This window comes from Lagopus muta, chromosome 1, assembly GCF_023343835.1.
Source record: "Lagopus muta isolate bLagMut1 chromosome 1, bLagMut1 primary, whole genome shotgun sequence".
Lineage (NCBI taxonomy): Eukaryota > Metazoa > Chordata > Aves > Galliformes > Phasianidae > Lagopus > Lagopus muta.
Window position 1 is genome coordinate 156,925,150 of NC_064433.1, and position 23,670 is coordinate 156,948,819.

The following is a 23,670-nucleotide window of genomic DNA, read 5'->3' on the forward strand; positions in this document are numbered from 1 at the left end:
TCAACATGCTCAGATAATGAATTTCCATGACTGTGCATCCTAGGTCAAGGCATGAGTAGAAATGGAACAGCCAAAAGACTGTTAATATTTCTTTCCTAGGGGAAAAAAAAAAAAAAAAGAAAAAAAAAAAAAAAAAACCTAGAAAATAAATTACATAAATCACTCCAACATCCCACATTTCCCAATTTGATTTCCAGATCAATGAGCTTTGATTACCTTTGCTACATGCTGATGGGAGGGCATAGCAAAGAAAAGAGGGGGAACTGCATTGTTGAACTTAATAGAATCAATAAACCATAAATGTCAGTTCTCATTAATCTTGCTTCTATCTTATAGTTCTCTACAAAATGTCTGTGTTCCTAAGGATAAGGTACTAGATACTGTGAGATAAGTTATAACATCTTTGTTCCTTGATTAGGTCTCACAGATGTTTCTTAAAGAAATTCTTCTAAAAAAAGGAATTCTATGTATGAATTATTTATTAAGGGTTAATACACACATTAAAATAAAACAACACACAAATACAATTCTTAATAGTCCAGGGCATCTTTATGTTACTCATTTAGGTAAGTTAATATTGTATATCATTTGTTTGTTACATAAAACAAATTATTATTACATTATATTTTTTCTTTAAAAAACACATATATAAGCATAATAAACTTTTATACTTACAATTTATATGTAATATTCCCTTCTTTCTTTTTTTTTTTCCTTTCTTTCATGACAACACAATACTTTTTTTTTTCTATTTTCAGTCTCCCTGTAGTTGTTTTTCATTCTGCTTACTTTAGTCATCTTTTAAAAAAATTCTTTAAATTTTCTCTAACTTCTTCCCATTTCTTTAAATGTTCTTTAAATTTTCCAGAGATATTATTAAGTCAGTGCCTGAGTCAGTTTTACCTGAGTTTTATTTGAATGGTCCCAAATGAAACAGGAAAAGATCTGGATATTTCAAACATTTTACTCATCCGTTGTAATTTTTGTCATTTCAAAACTTAGTCAACAAATTAGAATATCTTAATCTTAAATTTTATTTTGTAGTGGTTTAAATACTTATCAGCAGCTGAGTATCAGTAGGACAGAAAGGGGAGAAAATACAATGAAGATAAAAGTTCATGAGTTGAGATAAGGATAGGGAGAGCGCTAATCAATTACTGTCATAGGCAAAAGAAACTGAGCTTGGGGAAAACTGATGTAATTTATTGCCATTTAATACCAAACTGCATCAATGAGAAGTAAAACTGTGGAGGAGTGTATGGTGCAGGTGGATGTGGCCTGAAGAAGGCTGCAGCCCATGGAGAGCCTGCAATGCATCTGATTGTGTGGCTCCACTTTGGAGCAACATGGACTGAAGGAGAATCAGAAGAGATTGATGGTGAAAGAAAAGCAGAGATGAAGCATTTTGAACTGACTTCCCCAATCTCCATTCCCCTGTGCCACCTGGAGACAAGAGGCAGAAGGCAGGTCTGGAAAAGGTGTTTTAGTTCTCACTTATCTAATAAGTTATTAACTTGGGGATGAGGAATTTGAGAACAGCTACAGTCTACCACTGTTAAACCACCACATATACTTCTGTAGCTGAATATTTTTTTAGGTCACATATAGTACGTGGTACAAGAACTTATCATCATCCTGCACAGAACTCATAGTCCTCTCCCAGCAAGTGACCTACATCATTCTAGTCTGATGTCAAATTTAACTTAGCCTTCATTTGTTTTTTGTTTTGTTTTTATTTCATTTTATTTCATTATTTCTCTTTCTGACAAATCCAACATGAGGTAGATCTTATTACAGAACTTTAGTGTTTCAGTACAAAGCTCTTATCTTTTTTCAGAAGACTGAATTCACAGTGGTTATCGCACTTACATACTCTCTTGTTCTGAGGCACCTCTTCTAAAGACAGAAACAGAAATCATCCCCAGTTTTTTGTTTTGTAAAAAGTAAATTCCTAGTGCCACCAAAATCACACGTGCATAGCTGCAGCTGAAGATTAGTAAACTAGAATCTACTCTTAACAAAATGTTCCTTCTTCATTCAGCCTGACAAACAACTTTGCCTGATGTCACTTAAAGTAGGCTATACTGCACTGTATTTCACTGAGATACAGATGAATTTCTTTTGCTAAAATCATGAGCTTTTTCAGAACTGTTTCTATCTCAACTTCAAGGTTTTTTTCCTAATTTGTTCTGCTGCATACTGAAAGCATGTTTCTTTCTTTCTTCCCTTTTTTTTTTCTTTTTTTTTTTTTCTGTTGTTCAAATCTGAGTACAACATTAAACTACTCTACTGTAGCAATGTAAATCAGTCTTTCATGGTCATCAAGTTTAAGAAACTGAATTTCAGGGAAAAAGACAGTTCTTTTTCTATAGAGCAAATCGTGACCTTTATCTCAAAGAAGTACCCAATTCAGACAGATATGATTCATCTTTCTTTATGTAACAAACTATGAAAAAGGAAAATGGTCCTGCACATTCAATTTTTCTTATACCCAAACATGAAGATAAGATGTTAGAAAATGAGAACAAAGCAAAATAAAAACTGTGAAGTTAAGAACATACAAATTTAATTTCACTATTTAATCATTTTGAGACAGACACTTGCCTTATTGAACACAAAGCAGTATAAACAATTGCACATAGTTGATGTCCTAATCATACTTTCCTAGAAGCTTATACGTGTGTATCTCAAAATTTTCAAGTGTAGGCAAGAACTATTTCTTTCTAAGGAGCTAAAGAAATGCTTCTTCGTCTGCAGTGCACTCCAGTGCTTTCTTTCCTTTTTTTTTTTTTTTTCACAGAAACAACACAAGCTCTAGTGATGGGCTCAGTCATACCCTGCAGTGAGACCACTGAAGCCTAATGAAACCAGCTCTATCTGGCCTCCTCACTGAGGCTGCATCTGCAGCCCAGGCACTGCAAACACCTGGGCATCTGCATCCAACATAATAGGATAGAGAGATTCCTCACAGGACTTCTAAATGGCAGTCTATGAGTGTTTTCAAATGTGTACTCTAGCCACATCACAACTGTGCATTTGGATGAGAGCTGATGTGCACCATGGCCAATTCCACTATCATTTGCATGTTACTGTCACTGAGAGGGAGTTCAAAAACAGAGGAAGGAAAAGGCTATGGGGCACTTTAGTAGAATATTCCTGCATACACTATAAAGGGAATAGGACTTTTCAACAGCTGCATTTCCTTACTAGCTGAAACACCACTGACTTCAAGTCATACTATGAGAACAGTTCAGTTCCTAGAAAGAGAAATTAAATGAATTCAAACAACTGTAATGTTTCTTATATTGTTTTCTATTGTGCAGAATTTGACATTTATGATTCTTTAATTTAATTATTTCCTTCTGGTCTCTCCTAACTGTAGCTGGCCAAAGAGAGAGGCTGAGACTGAGCATCAGTTTGTGAGACAAAACTGTCAGGCTGAGAAACACCTTGGAATGAGAGAGGAAGAATAAGAGACGTTCTAAACCAACATGTGCTGACAGCCCTGTCCTAAGTCCATGTAAGGAGAAGAAACTAAGGCAGGACATCAACTGAAGTCTCTGGTGATGAGAAAAAAGGAAATCTCACTCCCATTTTTAAGAAAGAGACAAAGACCCAGAGAACTACAGACAGGTGAGCTTCATGTCTGTGCCTCCAAAGATCATGGAACAGATCCTCCTGGAAGCTACGTTAAGGTACATGAGGGATGAGCAGGTAATCTGAGACAGTAAGCACAGATTCACCAAGGGTGGATCGGCAGATCTCACCTGACTAATATGGCAGTCTTATGATAGACTTGCAGCATCAGGAGACCAAGGAAAGGCAACAGATGTAGTCTTACTGTACCTGGACTTCTGGAAAAATTTTGATGTGACCCCACACCACATCCTTATCTTTAAATTGGAGATATACTGATTCAAGGAGTGAACACTTTGTTGGATAAAGAACTCTCTGGATGATCACAGGCAGAGGTTTGTAGCCAGCAGCTCTTTATCCAATTGGAGGCCTGTATTCCCCCAGGGGTCTGTCTTGGGACTGATACTCTTTAACAACTTTATTAATTACATAGCTGATGGGATCAAGTGCAAGCAAGTTTGTGGACAACACCAAGCCAAGTGGTGCAGCTGCTACGGCAGAAAGAAGACATGCCATCCAGAGGACCTGAACAACCTTCAGAAGTGAACCCATGTGAACCTAATGAGGTTTAACAAGGCCAAGTGCAAGGTGTTGCACTTGGGTAAGAGCAGTCTCAGATGCATATACAGACTGGGAGAACTCACTGAGAGTAGCCTTACAGAGAAAGACCTGGGACTCCTAGTTGGTGAAAAACTTAACATGAGCCAGCAGTGTGCACTTGCAGCCTGGAAGGCCAACATTATCCTGTAGTCTGCATCAAAAGAGAGATGGCCAGCATGGTGAGGGAAGTGACTGTCTTCCTTTACACTGCCCTTGTGAGAGCCCATCTGGAGAACTGCGTCCGTGTCTGGGGCCATCAACACAAGAAAGATGTTGGAACAGGTCCACTGGAGAGCAATGGAGATGGTCAGAAGACTGAAGAATCTCTCCTACGAAGACAGGCAGAGAGCTAGTCTTGTTCAGTCCAGAGAAGAGAAGGCACTGGGAACATATAGTAGCCTTCCTGTACTTAAGGTAAACTTATAATCAAGAGGGAAACTAACATTTTGCATAGGTAGTGATAAGACAAGGCCAAAGAGTTTTAAACTAAAAGAAGGGAGATTTAGATTAGATGTTAGGAGGAAATATTTCATTAAGAGTGGGATGAGGCACTGGAAGAGGTCCAGAGAAGTTGTGGATGCCTTATCACTGGAGATGTTTAAGACCAGGCTGGATGGGGTCCAGTGCCACATGATCTAGTGGCTGGCAACCCTGACCATAGCAGGGAAGTTGGAATTGTCTGATCTTTATGGTCCCCTCCAAACAAGCTGTTCTATGGTTCTATGAAAGGGTTTATTGAGCAAAATAGGACTGTCCCTTAATCCTTGTCTTCTGCAATAAATAATACGTAGGGCTTCAAGACAAACAGAAAACTTTTACCAAAAACTTGACAAAGTTTCTAATCCTTTGCAATTTTGTTGGAGATGAGCATTGGCTGTTATTATTGTTTGTTTTTTAATGTCTTCCTGACCTAGACATCGAATGAACTGTACCTAAGTCATGTTTTATCCTGATCCTTCACTACTGTGCCAATTTCTTTCTCTCAGAAAGATGATTAACACAGATGGATATCCATATGAATTATGTCTCTTCTTTGTGTTTAATTTAACATAAAACAACCTCCACAGTATTCAGTAATTGATTGTTGATTAAAACAAGTGTTATAAATTAAAGCTAAGCACACAGCCCACAGCAGATAATCTCCATTTCTATCTTTGTATTAGAATGCACCTTGAAATGTTAAACAATTATGTTCACACTTTTTTCAGCAAATCTGTTATGCATTTTAAGCTCCAGCTGCTTATTGTCAAATGGAAAACAATGTCACCTGCTATCTCCAATCAAACTTTCTGGAATCTATCCTATGACAAAAAGACAGAGAAAAGTGGTTCATTTATAACTACCAGGAGATTTATTGGTCAGCCATAAACAAACTGGATCTGTTAGAAACTTCAGTAGATTTCTCTGTCAGTTGAAGCTATCAGAGATGAAGAAGAATCTGAATATTTTTGAGCTTTTTGCTACCAATAACTGTCTCACTCCTTTCCTTTCAGAAAAAAAAACATAGTACAGAGATTTTTAGGACAGCAGAGGGTTAAAGAATTATCTATAGGCTTAAAGAATGATCTATTTTAGAATGAGGGATGAGTTTTTCTCTTTGGAGGAAGTTTGGTAGAGGCCAAAGGGGTTAATTCATACTACTGACAGCATTTTAAAGCTAGATTCCAGTAAAATTCCTGTGCGACTTGGAAATACTTAGTAAAAATTCCTTGAGATTTGCATTTGTCACTAAGTTTTTGCCTGCATGCTACATTCTGTAGAGCAGCACCCTACAGTGATAACAAGATAAATTGTATGAAAATTTCTATGAAAATTTCATAAAAATGTAATTTACTGTGTTAAAAAAATATATATATAATATATATTATATTATATATATAATTTTTCTCTAACATTTGGATTCACAATATATATATAATATAATATATAATATTATATATTTTATATATATTATATATATTATGTATTTTATATTATGTATTTATATATTGTGAATCCAAATGTTAGAGATTAAAGAGAGGAGCTTGTATTCTTCAAGCTCAGATGAACATTGTACTTCCCAGCTCAATGCTTGGATCATTCATTAAAACCACAACTTGTTTTTGGCAGTTCTATAAATAATTTGCAAATAAAATCAATATATATATAAAAGTTGATATTCTTTTAGTTCAGAATATTTTATAGTTAATTTGTTTTCAATTAATTTAATTTTGTTTAATTATACAAACAAATATATATTTCTTATCTTTCTTTTTCTAAATAACAGAATGCATGAACTTTGCATCAGTAAATTAATTTGTATATGCACAAATGTTCAGTGTGCTATCAAATTTACTTTAAGACAAATCTCACACCTATAGTCATCTTACAGAGTATGTTTTGGAGCTCAGTTCCTCATTAAGTACTGCATAATATGGAACATTTCATAAACTTAGATTACATACATTTTTTAGATAACTGCATTTTTGAAAAAAAACATCGTTAAGCACCCTGAAGTCTTCCAGTTGTGGATAATGAAATTTTTGCCTGCATCCATAATTAATCAAGTTTTCAACCTTGTATTATATCCTGAAATACAAAATAATTAATATATTCGAAGACCTTTTTCTCTTTGTGGTCTTTCAGAAGTGTATTATCTTCTCTCAGAAGCTGATCAGAAATAATATTTGTCTAAATAGCACTGTGCAAATTAATTCTGGATAAAGTATTTGTTTTAGGGAGAAAAAGGTCTTCTGAAATCCTCATGCTTTTATGCAAACATTTCTCTGTTCTTCGTTACTCTTGTCTCTTGCCCACTATTTGTCTCTGCTCTTGCCACCTTCTTATCCACTGAAAACCAGTACAATTAAGTCTGTGCTAAGAGCAATTTGATTTTGACAATTACAGGCTTCTTTGGTGTTTTCCTTATTACTAGTGTATGTTTCTTCTTTCACTCCTCTCTGTTCTTTCTCCTCATCAGTGCTAGGAATGGGAAAGATGAGCATCCTCACATCTTACCCACAGGCTGAGCCCTGCAAGTAGTTCTGCCTTTCTCCAGCACTCCCAGATTTGTAGCTGTACCTTTCCAGGTGTGGGTGAGCTTGAAACAGAAGAAGGGAAGGGAGGGTGTGTGAGAGGAAGAATCAGCACTACTGACTGATACCCAGACCAAAACAGGAACTCTGCTGAGAAAAGACAGCATATCACTCAGTGGAGTTCTCATAGTATGGTAAACAGGAAAATCAGCATTTATTATGGAATGCTTTACAGTGGAGCAAGAGCTACAGGTTTTATTATAAGTAAACTCTAAATACAGAATCAAGCATGCTGTGTGGTATGGTTAGATAGCTAGGATTTTCATGTCTACACACACATTGCACCTGAGTCATTAGTTCCTTGGTTGGTCCAGGAATTCCTTTGATAGTCACCTGCATAGATGAGATGATGGATTCATATGAGACATATGACACTCTCATATGAGAGTGTCTTGACTTGAAACTACATAATTAATTAAACCTTTAGAATTAGGTTTTTGACTGATTACTAGAGTAGCACTCCAGATAGGATTTTGGACAAGTCAAGAAATTGTCTGAAGCAACTCCTGCTGCATCTAGTCCAATTTATATGCTTGAAAATGTTGATTAACGACATAGGTGATGAGTCCCCAAGCCTTTCAGAATTAATTCATGCTACAGAGGTAAATAAATATTATTTAGACTATAAAAGGTCACAAAAAAAAAATCATGTAGCCATAGTGAATTATTCTTTCCTATGCATTTATTTAATTGAGAATTAATATGTAAAAGTCCAGCAAGAGCAAGAAATTATTAATGTACTGTGTCTGGATAGATGCCACGGTGTTATCCCTAGATATAAGTCCGTGACAGAGGGACACACGCCCTGGGAAAAAGAAAAAAAAAAAAAAAAAAAAAAAAAAAAAAAAGGAAGGGGGTACTAATGGCTTCCCATGTGACCCATGCTCTTCGGGAGAGGGGGAAGAGCAGAGAGCTAGCAGATAGTTTTAACAGAGAGAAAACACAATGGCTACAACTTGAGGAGGAACGGTAATTTTCTGAATTTAATCAGATCAAACAAAACAAGAGAGACAAGAGTATCCAAAATATGAGTCAAACCACAATGGCGCGAGGGAAGCACGTGTTTTTTTCTGCAGTGAGCTGGTAATGTGCTGGAACGGGTTATCCATTGGAAGTGGCAGAATCATTGCCCCTCAAGATTTTCAAGAACGGAGGATATGTGGAACTTAGGGACACAGTTTAATACGCAAGGTGGTGATGGCTTGATGATTGGACTAGATGGCCCTAGAGATCTTTTCTAACTTTCATGATTCTATGCTTCTATGAAAATGGGATCTGACATGGAAGTGTATATAAAGAAAAGCAATGTAATTGAATTCCTCTTTGCACAAAAAAATGGAATCCATTTATATTCATTAACGTTTGCTGAACATTTATGGAGACCAAACAGTGGATGTTAGCACAGTGATGTGGTAGGCGATGCATTTCATGTGCTTCATTAATGATAACATTGACAGTGGTTCACCACTGGTGCAGATTTTTGTTAGTATGGCGTGCAAGTTCTTGTTCATCACTTTTGAAAATGCATAGCTAATGGTGCTGACTACGTTGAAAAACAGTGTTTTATAGCTGAGAATTTTCTCTATCGAATAGTGTAATTGTACTCTTTCTGTCTGTTGTGGCTTCTCTAGAAATAAACAGGAGGCATTACTTTCAGAGCAACCATGTATGAGTGACATATACTATGCACTAAGTGACATATTCAGTACAAACATGTGAATAGTTCCTCATCTGTTATCCTAAAAATGCAGTATATTTCCATAAATGAAATACTGCATTCCAACATTCTCTTTAGTCTGTATTAAAAAGAAAAATAGTAAGGTGGTTTTGTTTTTTGGGTTTTTTTGGTTTTGTTTGTTTGTTTTTATATATAATATTTGAGAGAGCAGGAAATTCTCTAAAATACGTGAAGAAAATTTAGAGTTCTTAGTATAAAATAAATTTTCTTTCCATGAAATAGAGGGAACAGAAGTCTTTCATGGCATAGTTAAATAATTTACAAATAGAAGTCTATCTTTGATATCCACATAATATCTTTTCTACTTAAGTACATGAGGTGGTTTCCAGGAAAACCTGCTTCACGTAGCCTGGCAAGGCCCCTCACAATTATGTCAAGTGGAGAAATAAGAATTAATATGAGATACCAAATTCCTCACTGTAGTTAAATATATTTATATATTTATATATTTATATTTATTATATAACTTACATAAATTATATTATTATATATTATATATATATTTTTTTCCCCAAAGAAAAGAGCTCCTAACATTGCTTGTCTTTCCCTTTACATGATTACAGAATCATAGAATCATCCAGTTGCAACACTATTCCAGGTAGGGGCACCTGCCTATGTCCTTGTAGCAGGAAATCTTCAAATTGTATAATACGCACTATTTTTCTTATTTTCATATGAATTCCTTTGATAACTTTAACTTGACTTATTTCTGAGAAAGCATTTTGTTTCATGAATAGTCTTAGTCTATAACAGGTAGAAATAATGACAGATTAGCATAATACCTGATAATGATTACAATGTCTCCATTTCAAAATTATTGTTAAGGAATTAAAAAGGATCTTTTCAGCAGGAAATTATTGTTAAGGAATTAAAAAGTTTCTTTTCAGCAGGAACTATGGATTTGAAGGAAATTTACCTCTCCTGACAAACAAACTATGAAAATCCTTTCTGAAGAGAGTTGTAAATAGATTTAAAAAGAAAACATCCTTACCAATTTAAATTGTACAATGAATACACTGCAAGCTGCAGACACATATTCCATGTTCCAAGAATACTGCTGATTCTATTTACATATCAAATCAAACACAAGCAGGAAGCATGAAAACAAGATTTGTAAAACTATTGATAAATACAACATTTTCTTTTCATCTAAATTCTTTCTCATTCTTTGTTAACATGTTAAAAAATGTAATGATGTTAAAGATTCAGAAAATACTGCAGTCCTTGGTATTTTCACAGATCTCTAGGATAAAAAAATATTTATTTTCTGATATTATAAGTCTATATTGTTCATAGTTCTCTCAATGCCTTTTACTACAGTTAAACCGGAAAATAAATAAATATTCTTCCGCCAATTACGTAATAAATAAATAGACAGATAGATAGATAGTGTATGAGATATTCCAGACTATAGGTCTGAAAGGATACAAAGGATTTAATACAGATTCAGCATATATGTACTATTCTTGGAAAATTCTTGCCTTTCACTATGGTAAACAGGGAATTGTCACCTTTGTATGTGTGGCAGATTTTCTTGCTAGCAGTGAATGCAATTGCAGTTTAACTTCATTCTGTTGAAGATTTTTTTTAGACACATTTTGATCAAAGTTAATGTGAGCTATATAGTTAAAGTCTTTGTTTTATACATTTTTAATTTTACTATATAGCTCCAGACTGAAGCTTTGAAAATTATAGCATTAAAAATAAATCTTTTCTATCAGCTGACTTGGTCTTCATATTCAAAATTCCATGTTCAAGTAGAATAACTTGAACCAGTAGGCAAATGCAAATGTGCGTGTATTTTGGAATGAAGATTTGAAACAGCTTGTGGTAGCATTCCTTAGCATGCCCTTGAAGAATCAAAGACTAAGTTACAAAGCTTGAAAAACAGAATGTATCATTTTGTAGGTCATCATGTTTACGGGTGGGTGTAAAGTACTTAATGTATTTTAAAAACTGCGTAATTACTTGCAGTGAAATGGAATTAGTGACAGCAAAGCTTGAGCTAACATATGGCAAATGAAGTCATATTTAGAGTAGGACTGGCAAAAAATTCATCTATTTTCTCCAAAAGTGAGACTTCAGCCACTCAGAATTTTCACAGAAATTTCCTGGAAAGTTGATAATGCTGCTGTTGTGAGTACTCCTTTCCTCATATCTGATAAGATTTGTTCTGCTATCTGGTAGGACACAAGATCATTGTTCAACTATGGGAAGGAAAAAAAAAAAGTGAATCACAGGATGTTAACATAAAAATAGACTATTATTAGTAAATGTAACATTGAACTGCTCATATATGTATATTTTACTGAGAGTAGTAAACATTATGAAAGCAGATGTCAACCTCAAATTCTTGAATCAGTTATTTAGAAATTTTTCATCTCATAAAAATGTTTAAGTTTCATATCCTTTTCTTGTTTGTCTGAAATAGGCAGACAGGTGTATATATATATATCAGTATCATAAATAAAACTGTATTTTGCATATTCTGTCAGAAAAAATCAGTTGACTCTATTCTTGTGAGTCTCTACTTCAAACACTTATGCCCATATGCATACATTTCCACACAGATCAGTGCAATATTCTTCTGTAATTTTGCTAGGTGTGAACATGAAAAACTCAGTTTTTATATTTAAACTTTGAATTTTAAGGAATCAGATTTCTCAATGGCATGTGAACTATGTGACAGGCATAAAAAGAATAAGAGCAGGAAAGCATTATTAAATACTACAAGTATATGCAGAAAGAAAAACGCTTCCTTCAACCCTGAAAAACAGAAGACAAATCAGAGGACATTTTGTGGTCTTCCCTCACACTTGAAGATGGACTCGACATGCCGAACTTCTCCTTCAAGTCAGACATTCTTCAATATCAGAGTTTTGGTAGCCATGAATAACAGTGAGATGCTTCTGTTGCCATGGAAAAAGAAATAAGAAATAAAAAAATTGTAATATTCAGAAACTATATTACTGTTTCATATAATGAAACAACCCTGCAGGATCACTGATAAGGACCTTAGATATCACCTAGATCCACTGCTCTGGCAAGCACAGGAACACTTTCCATTAAATTAAGTTGTGCAAATCAAGGCCATTTCCTCTCATTACCTGTCACCAGTGAGAACAGACCAACTCTGTTCTCGCTGTAAGCGCCTTTCAGATATTGGAAGAGAGCAATAAGGTCTCTATTCAGCCTCCTTTTTCCCAGACTAAACAGCCCCAGTTCCTTCAGTTGCTCCTCTCAGAGGGAAGTTATTCACAGAGAGAGTGGTGAGATGCTGGAACAGGCTGTCCAGAGAGGTTGTGGATGCCCCATCCCTGGAGGAGTTCAAGGCCAGATTGGATGGGGACCTGAGCAGCCTGGTCTAGTACTAAATGGGGAGGTTGGTGGCCCTGCATGTGGCGGGGGGTGTGGGGGGGTGGAGTTTGATGATCCTTGATGTCTCTTCAAACCCATAACAGAATTATTGAAAGGCCAGGGCTGGAAAGGACCTCAAGGATCATGAATCTCCAACCCCTCTGCCACATGCAGGGCCACCAACCTCTATATTTAATACTTTCCAACCTAAATCTTCCCTCCCTCAACTTATAATCATTTCCCCTTGTCCTGCAGTTGTCTACCCTCTCAAAGAGTTGATTCCCCTCCCCTCTGTAGGCTCCCTTTAGGTACTGAAAGGCTGCAATTAGGTCAGCCCATAGCCTTCTTTTCTCCAGGCTAAACAAGCCCAGCTCCGTCAGCCTGTCTTCGTAGGGGAGGTGCTCCAGTCCCCTGATCATCTTTGTGGCTCTTCTCTGGACCTTCTCCAACAGCTCTCTGTCTTTCTTGTACTGGGGACTCCAGGCCTCGACACAGTACTCCAGATGGGGCCTCACAAGAGCAGAGTAGAGGGGGACAATCACCTCCCTGTCCCTGATGGCCACCCCTCTTCTGATGGAACCCAGGATACCATTTACTTTCTGAGCTGCAAGAGCACACTGCTGGTTCGTGTTAAGCTTTTCATCCATTAGGACCCCCAGGTCCTTCTCTGCAGGGCTGCTCTCAAGGATCCCTCCTTCTAGTCTGTATAGATGCCTGGGATTCCTCTGGCTCAAGTGCAAAACCTTGCACTTTGCCATGTTAAACCTCATTAGGTTCACCCGGGCCCACCTATGAAGCCTGTTGAGGGCCTTCTGAATGGCATCCTTTCCTTCCACCATGTCAACCCCACCACTCAGCCTCGTGTCATCAGCAAACTTGCTGAGAATCATAGAATCATAGAATCACAAAGTTGGAAATGACTTTTAAGATTATCTAGTCCAACTGTCTCCTCATCACCACTACCATCACAAGCACTAAACCACATTACGCAGCAGGTCGTTCAGATGCCTCTTGAACACTGCCAGGAATAGCGACTCCACCACCTCCCTGGGCAGGCCATTCCAGTGCCTGACCACTCTCTGAGAGAAATAGTTCTTCCTTATGTCCAGCCTAAACTTCCTCTGATACAACTTGCGGCCGTTACCCCTTGTCCTGCTCGTTGCCTGCAAGGCCAAATCCCTCTTCACCACAACCTCCCTTCAGGAGGATGTAGAGCGCAATGAGGTCTCCCCTGAGCCTCCTCTTCTCCAGACTGAACAATCCCAGCTCCCTCAACCACTCCTCATAAGACTTTTGTTCCAGACCCCTCACCAGCACTGAGGGTGCACTCGACTCCATTGATGTCATTGATAAAGATGTTAAACAGCACCGGTCCCAAGAGACCCCTGTGGGATGTCACAGAATCACAGAATCACAGAATTGTAGGGGTTGGAAGGGACCTCCAGAGATCATCGAGTCCAACCCCCCTGCCAAAGCAGGTTCCCTACAACAGGTCGCACAGGTAGGCATCCAGGCAGGTCTTGAACATCTCCAGAGAAGGAGACTCCACCACCTCCCTGGGCAGCCTGTTCCAGTGCTCCGTGACCCTCACCGTAAAGAAGTTCTTGCGCATGTTTGTGCAGAACTTCCTGTGCTGCAGTTTCCAGCCATTTTCCCTTGTCCTGTCTCCACTCACCACTGAAAAGAGTCCGGCCTCGCCATTCTGCCCCCCACACCTTAGATATTTATAGACCTGGATCAGGTCCCCTCTCAGTCTCCTTTTCTCAAGGCTGAACAGACCCAGTTCACTCAGCCTTTCCTCATGTAATGTCGCTCATTACTAGCCTCCACCTGGACATAGAGCCATTGATGACCACTCTGTCTGCAGCCTTTTAATCAATTTCTTATCCATCGAGTGGTCCACCCATCAAATCCACATCCCTCCAATTTGGAGATAAGGATGTGGTGGGGGACCATGTCAAAGGCCTTGCCCAAGTCCACGTAAATGACACTGGCCGCCTTTCCTTTGTCCACCAATGCTGTCACTCCATCATGGAAGGCCACCAGATTGGTTAAGCATGACCTTCCCCTGGTGAAGCCGTGCTGGCTGTCTCGGCTCACATGCTCATTCCTCATGTCATCCAGGAGGATCTGTTCCATGATCTTCCTTGGCACAGAGGTGAGACTCACCAGTCTGTAGTTCCCTGGGTCCTCCTTGCTCCCTTTCTTGTAACTCCTATGACATGACCCTTCTTCCAGTCACCTGGGATCTCACCTGATAGCCATGACTTTTCAAATATCCTGATCCCACATGTGCAAGTCCAGATGGCATCCCTGTACTTTTCCTAGGTGACACGCCCTTGTTTCCAGAGCCTGTATGCATCTTTCTTTGCCCTCAGAGTGCACAGCAGATCATTGCTGAGCCATGCCGGTTTCCTACCTCCTCTGTCCACTTTCTTATTCAGAGGGATGGAGAGCTCTTGTGCTCTCAGGAAGGCATCTTTGAAGAGTAGCCAGCTCTCCTCAACATCTTTGTTTTTAAAGACAGCATCCCATGGGATCTTGTCCAACAGTCCATTTAATAACTTAAAGTTTGCTCTTCCTAAGTTCATGGTCCTGACACCACTCTTTGCCTACATCCCTCAAGATCACTCGAGGTGTCTCAACCACTCCCTGGTTGAGAACTCGACCAGGCGTGGTCGCTGCAGCCCAGGCTGCCTCCAACCTTAACGCCTTTAATGATCTCCTCTACACTGGTGAGCAGCAGGTCCAGCAACACTTCACCTCTGGTCGGTCTGTCCAATACCTGGACCAGAAAGTTATCATCAGTGGATACCAGGAACCTCCTGGACCTCTTGCAGCTTGCTATGTGGTCTTTCCAACACATATCTAGATGGTTGAAGTCCCTCATCAGGACGAGAGCCTGTGAGCATGATGTCTCCTGAATATGCAAAAAGAAAGCCTCTTCAACAGTCTCCCCTTGATCAGGTGGCATGTAGTATACCCCTATCACCAGCTGGCCTTTGTTAGTACCATCCCTATTTCTAATCCACAGGCTCTCAATCTGTTCCTGATTGTTTCTCAGAGGGAGCTCCTCCCAGTCTATCCACTCTTTGACATAGAGGGCAATTCCCCCATTCTTCCTACTTTGCATAACCCTTCTAAAGAGCCAATACCCCTCAGTGGCGGCATTCCAGTAATGGGAGTCATCCCACCATGTTTCCATGGTAGCAACAAGGTCATAACTTTCCAAGTACACCATGGTTTCCAACTCATCCTGCTTATTTCCCAGGCTGTGTGCATTGGTATAAAGGCACTTCAGCTGGGCTTTCCATCTCACTGCTTTTATAGAGCATCTAGGATCCCCTAGAACAGCAACTTCCCCAGCATCCCCCTGCCCTAGTCCATCTCTTTGTACTCTACCGTCTTCGCCCATCAAGTTTGGTACAAGCCCTTGAACGACCCGCTCAACCCAGCAGCCCTCATTTTGTCCCCTTCCCTCTTCATACCTAGTTTAAAGACCTTTCAGTGAGTCCTGTCAATGAGTTGCTCTGCTAAGATCCTCTTATCCCTCAGAGATGGGCTACTTCCATCTGCAGCCATCACACCAGGTGCCGAGTAAATTGCCCCATGGTAAAAAAAAAAAAAAAAAAAGAGCAACAAAATTCCTGTGTTTGCACCAACTTCTAAGCCATCTATTTATGAAGTGGGTTTTGTGGATTCTCTCAGTGTCCTGCCCTGCCACTGAAGGTATAGAAGAAAAAAACACCTGCACACCTGTTCCATCAGCTACCCACCCCAGTCCTCTGAAGTCTTTCTTTATAGTCCTGAGGCTTTTCTCAGTGACTTCATCACTGCCAGCCTGAACTATCAATAAGGACTAATAATCAGAGAGGAAAATCAGTCCAGGAAGTTTCCTAGAAATGCTCCTGACCTGTGTCCCAGGGAGGCAACATGCCTTCCTGCAGGTAGGATCAGGTCGACATATAGGGCCTTCCGTTCCTCTCAGCAGGGAGTCGCCTATGACAACCACACTTCTGTCCTGAGTGGAGGCAGTCTTGAGGTGAGGGGGTCGACTGCTTCACCTGAGGCAACCTCACAGGTGGACCTCCCTCCAGACCCTCTCTCACCTCTCCCTCGAGTTCTAGGGCCTCAAACAAGAGATGTTTCAGCCTTCTGACCATTTTCATGGCCCTTATCTGGACCTGCTCTAACGGGTCTCCATCTTTCTAATGCTGGGAGCCCTGGAGGTGAAAATAATATTCCAGATGCAGCCTTTGAAGAGTGAAGCAGAGAGGGAGAATCACACCCACTGATAACAGGAAGGGAAGTTACTGTGAGCACAGCCCACACTGCCCATACAATACTACAACAGCAGGTGTGGGAGGTGGGTCTTGTGGCAGGACACGTGAGTGCTTTTGTCTTTGCTCAGGAGACCAGCTCTCCTAGTGACAGACCCTGAGACCACAGGTTCAAACATGGTCTCTACCAAACAGTGGGCTTGCCCCAAGAGGACTGTGGTGACCCAGACGGAGGGCCTGCCCAGAAATGTGGTGGTTCAGATCTCTGACTGCAGGGAGTGCCTGAGCCTGCTGCTGCCAGGGGAGGATGGGAAGGACTCCACCTGCATGAGGTGTGAGCAGGTGGATGAGCTGCTCAGCCTGGTGGTGGAGTGTAGGGAGGAAGTAGAGAGATTAAGGGCCATCAAAGAGTGCAAGCAGGAGATTGACTAGTGGAGTGACACTCTGTGAGAAAAACACAGAGACTGCACCCCCCAAACCATAATGGATCCTCTCCCTTGCCATAATCGAGCAGAGAGAGCCAAGTTGAGAGGAGAGAAGGAATGGCAGCAGGTCCTAGCTTGGCGACACAGACAACCCCCATCTCAACCTACCTCAGTTCCCCAGGTGCCTCTATGTAATAGGTCTGAAGCCCTGAAACTGGAGGGTGAGGTGAGAAGACTGCCTCCAAGCTCCTCTAAGGTGAGGCAGTTGGCTCCATGCTCGAAGACTGCCTCGTCTAAAAAAGAAAGGAGGGTAATAGATGACTAGCTGACTTCCTTCTGAGAGGAACAGAGGGCCCAATGTGTTGGCCTGACCCTACCTGTAGGGAGGTGTGCTGCCTCCATGGAGCCCAGGCCAGGGATATTTCTAGAAAACTTCCCAGTCTGATCCGCCCCTCTGATTATTATTCTTTATTGATAGTTCAAGCTGGCAGTGATGAGGTCACTAACAGAAGCCTGAGGACTATAAGAAATGATTGTAGGGAACTGGGGAGGTTAGTTGATGGAGCAGGCATACAAGTAGTATTTGCCTGTATTCCTATCATGGCATGGAAGGACACTGAGATGACCATGAAAACCCATTTTATAAACATGTGGCTGAGAGGCTGGTGCAAACCCAAAAATTTTGGGTTCTTTGATTATGGGGCAATCTACTCGGCACCTAGCCTGAGTTCTGCCGATGGGTATCACCTGTCTTAAACGGGGAAACGGATCCTTGCCCAGGAGCTGACAGGACTTGTAGAGAGGGCTTTAAATTAGATATGAAGGGGAAGGGGATAAAGCCAGGCATGCTAGAGTTGAGCCTGGGGAGTGATAATGGGATTAAGAGTGAGGTGAGGGTCTCAACTGAAGTGCATCTACACCAATGCACACAGCATGGACAACAAACAAGAAGAGTTGGAAGCTGTTGTGTGGCAGGCAAGCAATGACCTAGTTGCCATTATGGAAACATGGTGGGACTGCTCCAATGACAGGAGTGCTGCAATGGCTGGCTACAAACTCTTCAAGAAGGATAACAAGGAGGAAGGGGGTGGCAGCATGGCTCTCTATGCTAGAGAGTGTTTTGATGTTACTGAGCTTGTGGCTGGGGATGATAAGGTTGATCCCTATAAGATCAGGGGAAAAGCTGACAAGGAAGACATCCTGGTGGTCGTCTGTTATAGGCTGCCAAGCCAGGATGAAGAGACAGATGAGGTGTTCTACAAGCAGCTGGCAAAAGCTGCATGATCACCAGCCCTTGTCCTCATGGTGGATTTCAACTTCCCTGATATATGCAGGGAATACAATATAGTGCAGAAGAAGCAGTCAAGGAGATTTCTGGAGTATATGGAAGATAACTACCTGATGCAGCTGGTGAGAGAGCCTACGAGAGGAGCTGCCCCGTTAGACCTGCTGTTCAGAAAAAGAGAAGATCTGGTGGGAGATGTGGAGTTTAGGGGCTGTCTTGGACAGAGTGACCATGAAATGGTAGAGTTCTCGATTCTTGGTGGAGCCAGGAGGGGGAACAGCAAACTGCTACTTTGGACTTCCAGAGGGCAGACTTTGAATTGTTCAGAAAACTAGTAGAGGGAGTCCCCTGGGATTCAGTCTTAGAGAGTAAAGGGGTCCAAGATGGCTGGTCACTCTTCAAGAAGGAAGTCCTAAAGGCACAGGAGCTGGCTGTCCCCCTGAGCCGCAAAATGAGCCAGTGGGGAAGAAGACCGGCTTGGATGAATTGGGAGCTATACTTGAGGCTCCAGGAGAAAAAGAGAATCTACCTCCTGTGGAAGAAGGGACGGGCAACTCAGAATGAATACAAAGAAGATTGTTAAGATGTGCAGAGAGAAAATCAGAAAGGCAAAAATCCAACTTGAAGTCAACCTGGCTGCTGAGGTAAAAAGGAACAAGAAACTCTTTTACAAATACATCAACAGTATGAGGAGGACCAAGGAGAATCTCCATTCTTTACTGGATAAGGATGGGAATGTGACCACTGAGGATAAGGAAAAGGCAGAGGTTCTGAATGCCTTCTTTATGTCTGTCTTTAAAAGTCAGACCAGCTATCCTCAGGGTACTCCACTCTCTGACCTGGTAGTCTCGGCTGGAGAGCAGAATAAACCCCCATGATTGAGGAGGATACAGTCAGAGACCTACTACTCCAACTGGACTGTCATAAGTCCATGGGGCTGGATGAGATTCACCTGAGAGTGCTGAGGGAACTGGCAGAGGTGATAGCCGAGTTGCTTTCCATTATCTATCAGCCCTCCTTGTTGACTGGTGAGGTCCCAGAACACTTGAGGCTTACCAGTGTGACTCCCACCTACAAGAAGGGTTGTAAGGTGGATCCGGGGAACTACAGGCTTGTTAGCCTGACCTTGGTGCCAGGGAAGGTTATGGAACAGGTTGTCTCGAGGGAGATCACACAGCATGTGAAAAGTGAGAAGGGCCCCATAAATGAAAGTAAAAAGGCAATAAGGCTTCACAGTGACTGAGAATAAGGGGGGTGAAGGGATTAGTTAGAATAGTTTATAGAAGCAAGAATGTAGAGCTTATTAGAAAATAAAAGATGGCAGACACTGGGTCTGGGATAGTGAGGGGGATGAAGGCTATAAAGATAAGGGTTTGAGAACAGCCCGAGGACATCTGGCAGACAGGTGATTGGATGTCCACAGGGCAAGAAGAAACCGGTTTGGGGGGACACCCCCCCCAAAAGGTCAGAAGTTTACAGCAAAAAAGGTCAGAAGCCTTCACGAGGAAAACAACAAATCTTCATCCCACAACCCCCTATGCACGCACAAGGGGGGAGGGTCTACATGCTAATGAACTCTCGGGGGAGTAATGGACATGTATCCAAATTCTAGGAAAACTATTGATTATGTATTAGTTTGGCCTATATCTGCAGCACGATTTTTCCAGTCGGTGTGCAAGTTAGGCGGATCTATCCCCCTTGCATACAGCGTCTGCACAGTAAAACTGTACCTGCTTTGTTACAGAGTTTGATTCCGCATATCACATGTGCAGGGCAGTTGTGGGATCAGGCCTACCCAGCATGGGTTCACGAAAGGCAGGTCCTACTTGACCAACCTGATCTCCTTTTATGATCTAGTGACCCATCTGGTGGATGAGGGAAAGGCTGTTGATGTAGTCTACCTAGACTTCAGCAAAGCCTTTGACACTGTCTCCCACAGTATTCTCTTGCTGAAGCTGTCAGTGCATGGCTTGGACAGGGACACTCTTGGCTGTGTGGGAACCGGCTGGAGGGCCAGGCCCAGAGAGTGGCAGTGAATGGAGTTAAATCCAGCTGGCAATCAGTCATGAGTGGTGTTCCCTAGGGGTCAGTGCTAGAACCTATCCTCTTCAATATCTTTATTGATGACCTAGATGAGGGCATTGAGTGCACCCTCAGTAAGTTTGCAGATGACACCAAGTTGGCGGGAAGCGCTAATCTGCCTGGTGGTAGCGAGGCCCTACAGAGGGATCTGGACAGAATGGATGGCTGAGCTGAAGACAATGGGAAGAGGTTCAACAAGACCAAATGCCAGGTCCTGCACTTTGGCCACAACAACCCCAAGCAACGCTACAAGCTTGGGGCAGAGTGGCTGGAAGACTGTGTAGATGAAGTGGACCTGGGGGTATTGATTGATGCTCGGCTGAACATGAGCCAGCAGTGTGCCCAGGTGGCCAAGAAGGCCAATGGCATCCTGGCTTGCATCAGAAACAGTGTTGCCAGAAGCAACAGGGAAGTGATTGTTCCCCTATACTCAGCACTGGTGAGGCCACACCTTGAGTACTGTTTTCCATTTTGGCCCCTCACAGCAAAAAAGACATTGAGGCCCTGGAGTGTGTTCAAAAAAGGGCAACAAAGCTGGCGAGGAGTCTGGACCACAGGCTTTATGAGGAATGGCTAAAGGAGCTGGGATTGTTTAGTCTGGAGAAGAGGAGGCTCAGGGGAGACCTTATTGCTCTCTGTAGCTACCTGAGGGGAGATTGTAGTGAGCTGGGGGTTGGCCTCTTCTCTTGTGTATCTGGTGATAAGACTAGAGGGAATGGCTTCAAGCTGCACAGGGGAGATTTAGGCTGGATGTTTAGGAAATACTACTTCTCTGAAAGAGTGGTCAGGCACTGGTAGGGCTGCCCAGGGAGGTGGTGGAGTCACTGACAATGGAGGTGTTCAAGGAACGTTTGCATGTTGTGTTGAGGGACATGGTTTAGTGAGAACTATTGGTGATGGGTGGATGGTTGGACTGGATGATCTTATAGGTCTTTTCCAACCTAGGTGATTCTGTGACCTCCTCAGACATGCTAACTACACTTCTTTTGATGCAGCCGGGATACTTTGGCTTTCTGTACTGCAAGCATATATTGCCAGCTAATCCATTAGCATCCCAAAGCCCTTCTCTGAAGGCCTGCTCTCTGTCCACTCATTGCCTAGCCTGTATTCATGCTTGGAATTGCCCTGGTCCATGTGAAGAACTACCAAAGTCTCTTTGTATGGCATCCATTCTCTCTATAATGTGGACTGCACCACAGTGGTGACCAGTGGTTTGATCAGAAGAAAAGAAAAACAGGTTGTGTTTTGTGCTTGTACTATCAAGAATAAAATGTTAGATTGTTTCAAAATCAAACCTTTTTCCCCAGTCCAAATCTCTTTTCTTCCCAATACTGTACCTTTTTCTAAATAATCACAAATATAGTTGTTTGGTATTCTACAAAAGCTTTTCTTGAAAAAGGCTGTTTTTAATTCCTAGGTCTCAGTCTCTTGCATAAGGCTGCCAATGTCTTGATCAAGGATTGTATTGCTGGTGAGTTTGTATGTACAGGCCACATCACAGATCTTCTGATTCTTTCAAAGGGAGCACAGATTTTTTAGAGTGTAGCTGAATATGTTAAGCAGCATTTTAAAAATGTTGCACAGGCTCCCACCTTTCCCATTTTCTCTTACTTTAAATAACCCTGTCTTTTGACAACTACCCGAAGCATTACCGCTACAGATGACTAATTCCAGCCTTCAGAATTCTTTTCATGGTGCAGTCTTTCAGTCTTTGTTTTTCATGACTAGCTAAACTTTTTCTGCTTACTGCATACCTAAGCAGTACATCAATATTTATCTTTCTAGGTTGTTTTTATCTTAGGAAAAAAAAAAAAACAAAAAGATACTTTGTCTTCCTACTATACATCCATGCATCAAACACTGATTACTCTAAAAGAAAGGACACAAACAACACTAATCTAAGTAAGGTACTGTTGCATTTGAAAGATTTTAAACTATAATCAGCAGATTTCAGAAAAGCTCTCAAGATAACATCTCATCAATTTCTCCATTTACTTCTCAAATCAATGTCTATCTGCTGTTAGCACAGGTAAACACACATATTCTCTCAAATACAAATGTCATATCTTAAAAGAGAAAAATAGGAGACACCTGCTAATGCTGTCAGTCAGTCAGTTTCAATCAGTTTAAAAATGTAGTAGAATGGGAGCAAAAAGAGATAGTCTTGTGACTTCCAGTCAGTTTTGACTTTCCCACCGACCAGAAAATGGAACAGCAAAGTTTTCTAGGAGCTGTAATACATCTCTTATCTTCTGAGACTCCAGTGCACTACATGATGTTATGATGGACACACAGTTAGTTGGTGGAACATGAGGCCAAGTGGTAGAGATATGAATATTCAGATAGTTAAAACTTATGCTGGTGAGGCAGAAAGAGGATTAAGTCTTACTGTTTGCTAATTAATAGCTATAACCATGTATTTTTTTCCTCATTGCGTACAGAAAACCTAACCAACAGATTAAAATATGAAGCACTGATGCATTTGAAAGAGTAGCTCTTTGGTTTAAAATACACTGCATGAAATAACTCAAAATGTCAAGGCAATCAGGCTATTGATATATGGTATTATCTTGTGATCTCACTGTGAACTACAGATTTCTTTATTACTATGAAAATGCAGGATGCTTCAAGCTATACTTACTAAAAGAAATATGAAATTATTTTAAAGACATCTATCATTGTAAAAATTTGTGAGCCATTGGATTTATAGCAATTAATTATGTCCCAGAGAAAAAATAAGGTTGATATATGTTACTATCTCTTCTGTACTATATTAACTAGTGCATTCCTTCTTGTATGAACTTCTGTAGTCTATTGTTCCAGGTCTTGTGTCTGAAAATATTTTCACAGACTTCTCCACACATGCAAACCATAGAATTATACTACAGAGAAGGTGTAAAGAAATTTCTGAGCAAAAATATAAACATAAAACAGAGAAATTGATTTCATAGTCCTGCTAATATAGGTACAACAGTTTAATGCAGTTGTATCCTTTATTTTCTGTCTTAGTATAGTTAGTAAATATATATAATATTTAGACAAAGATTGAAAATACATTTGATTCTCCCTTGTGGTGTTCAATGCTCTTTTATTCATGTTGTATGCATGTTTATCATTGCTATCTCTTTCTTTGTTTCACTCAGATTAGAATTTCATTTAATCAACTGAATATTGAAGACAAAGTAACTCCCAA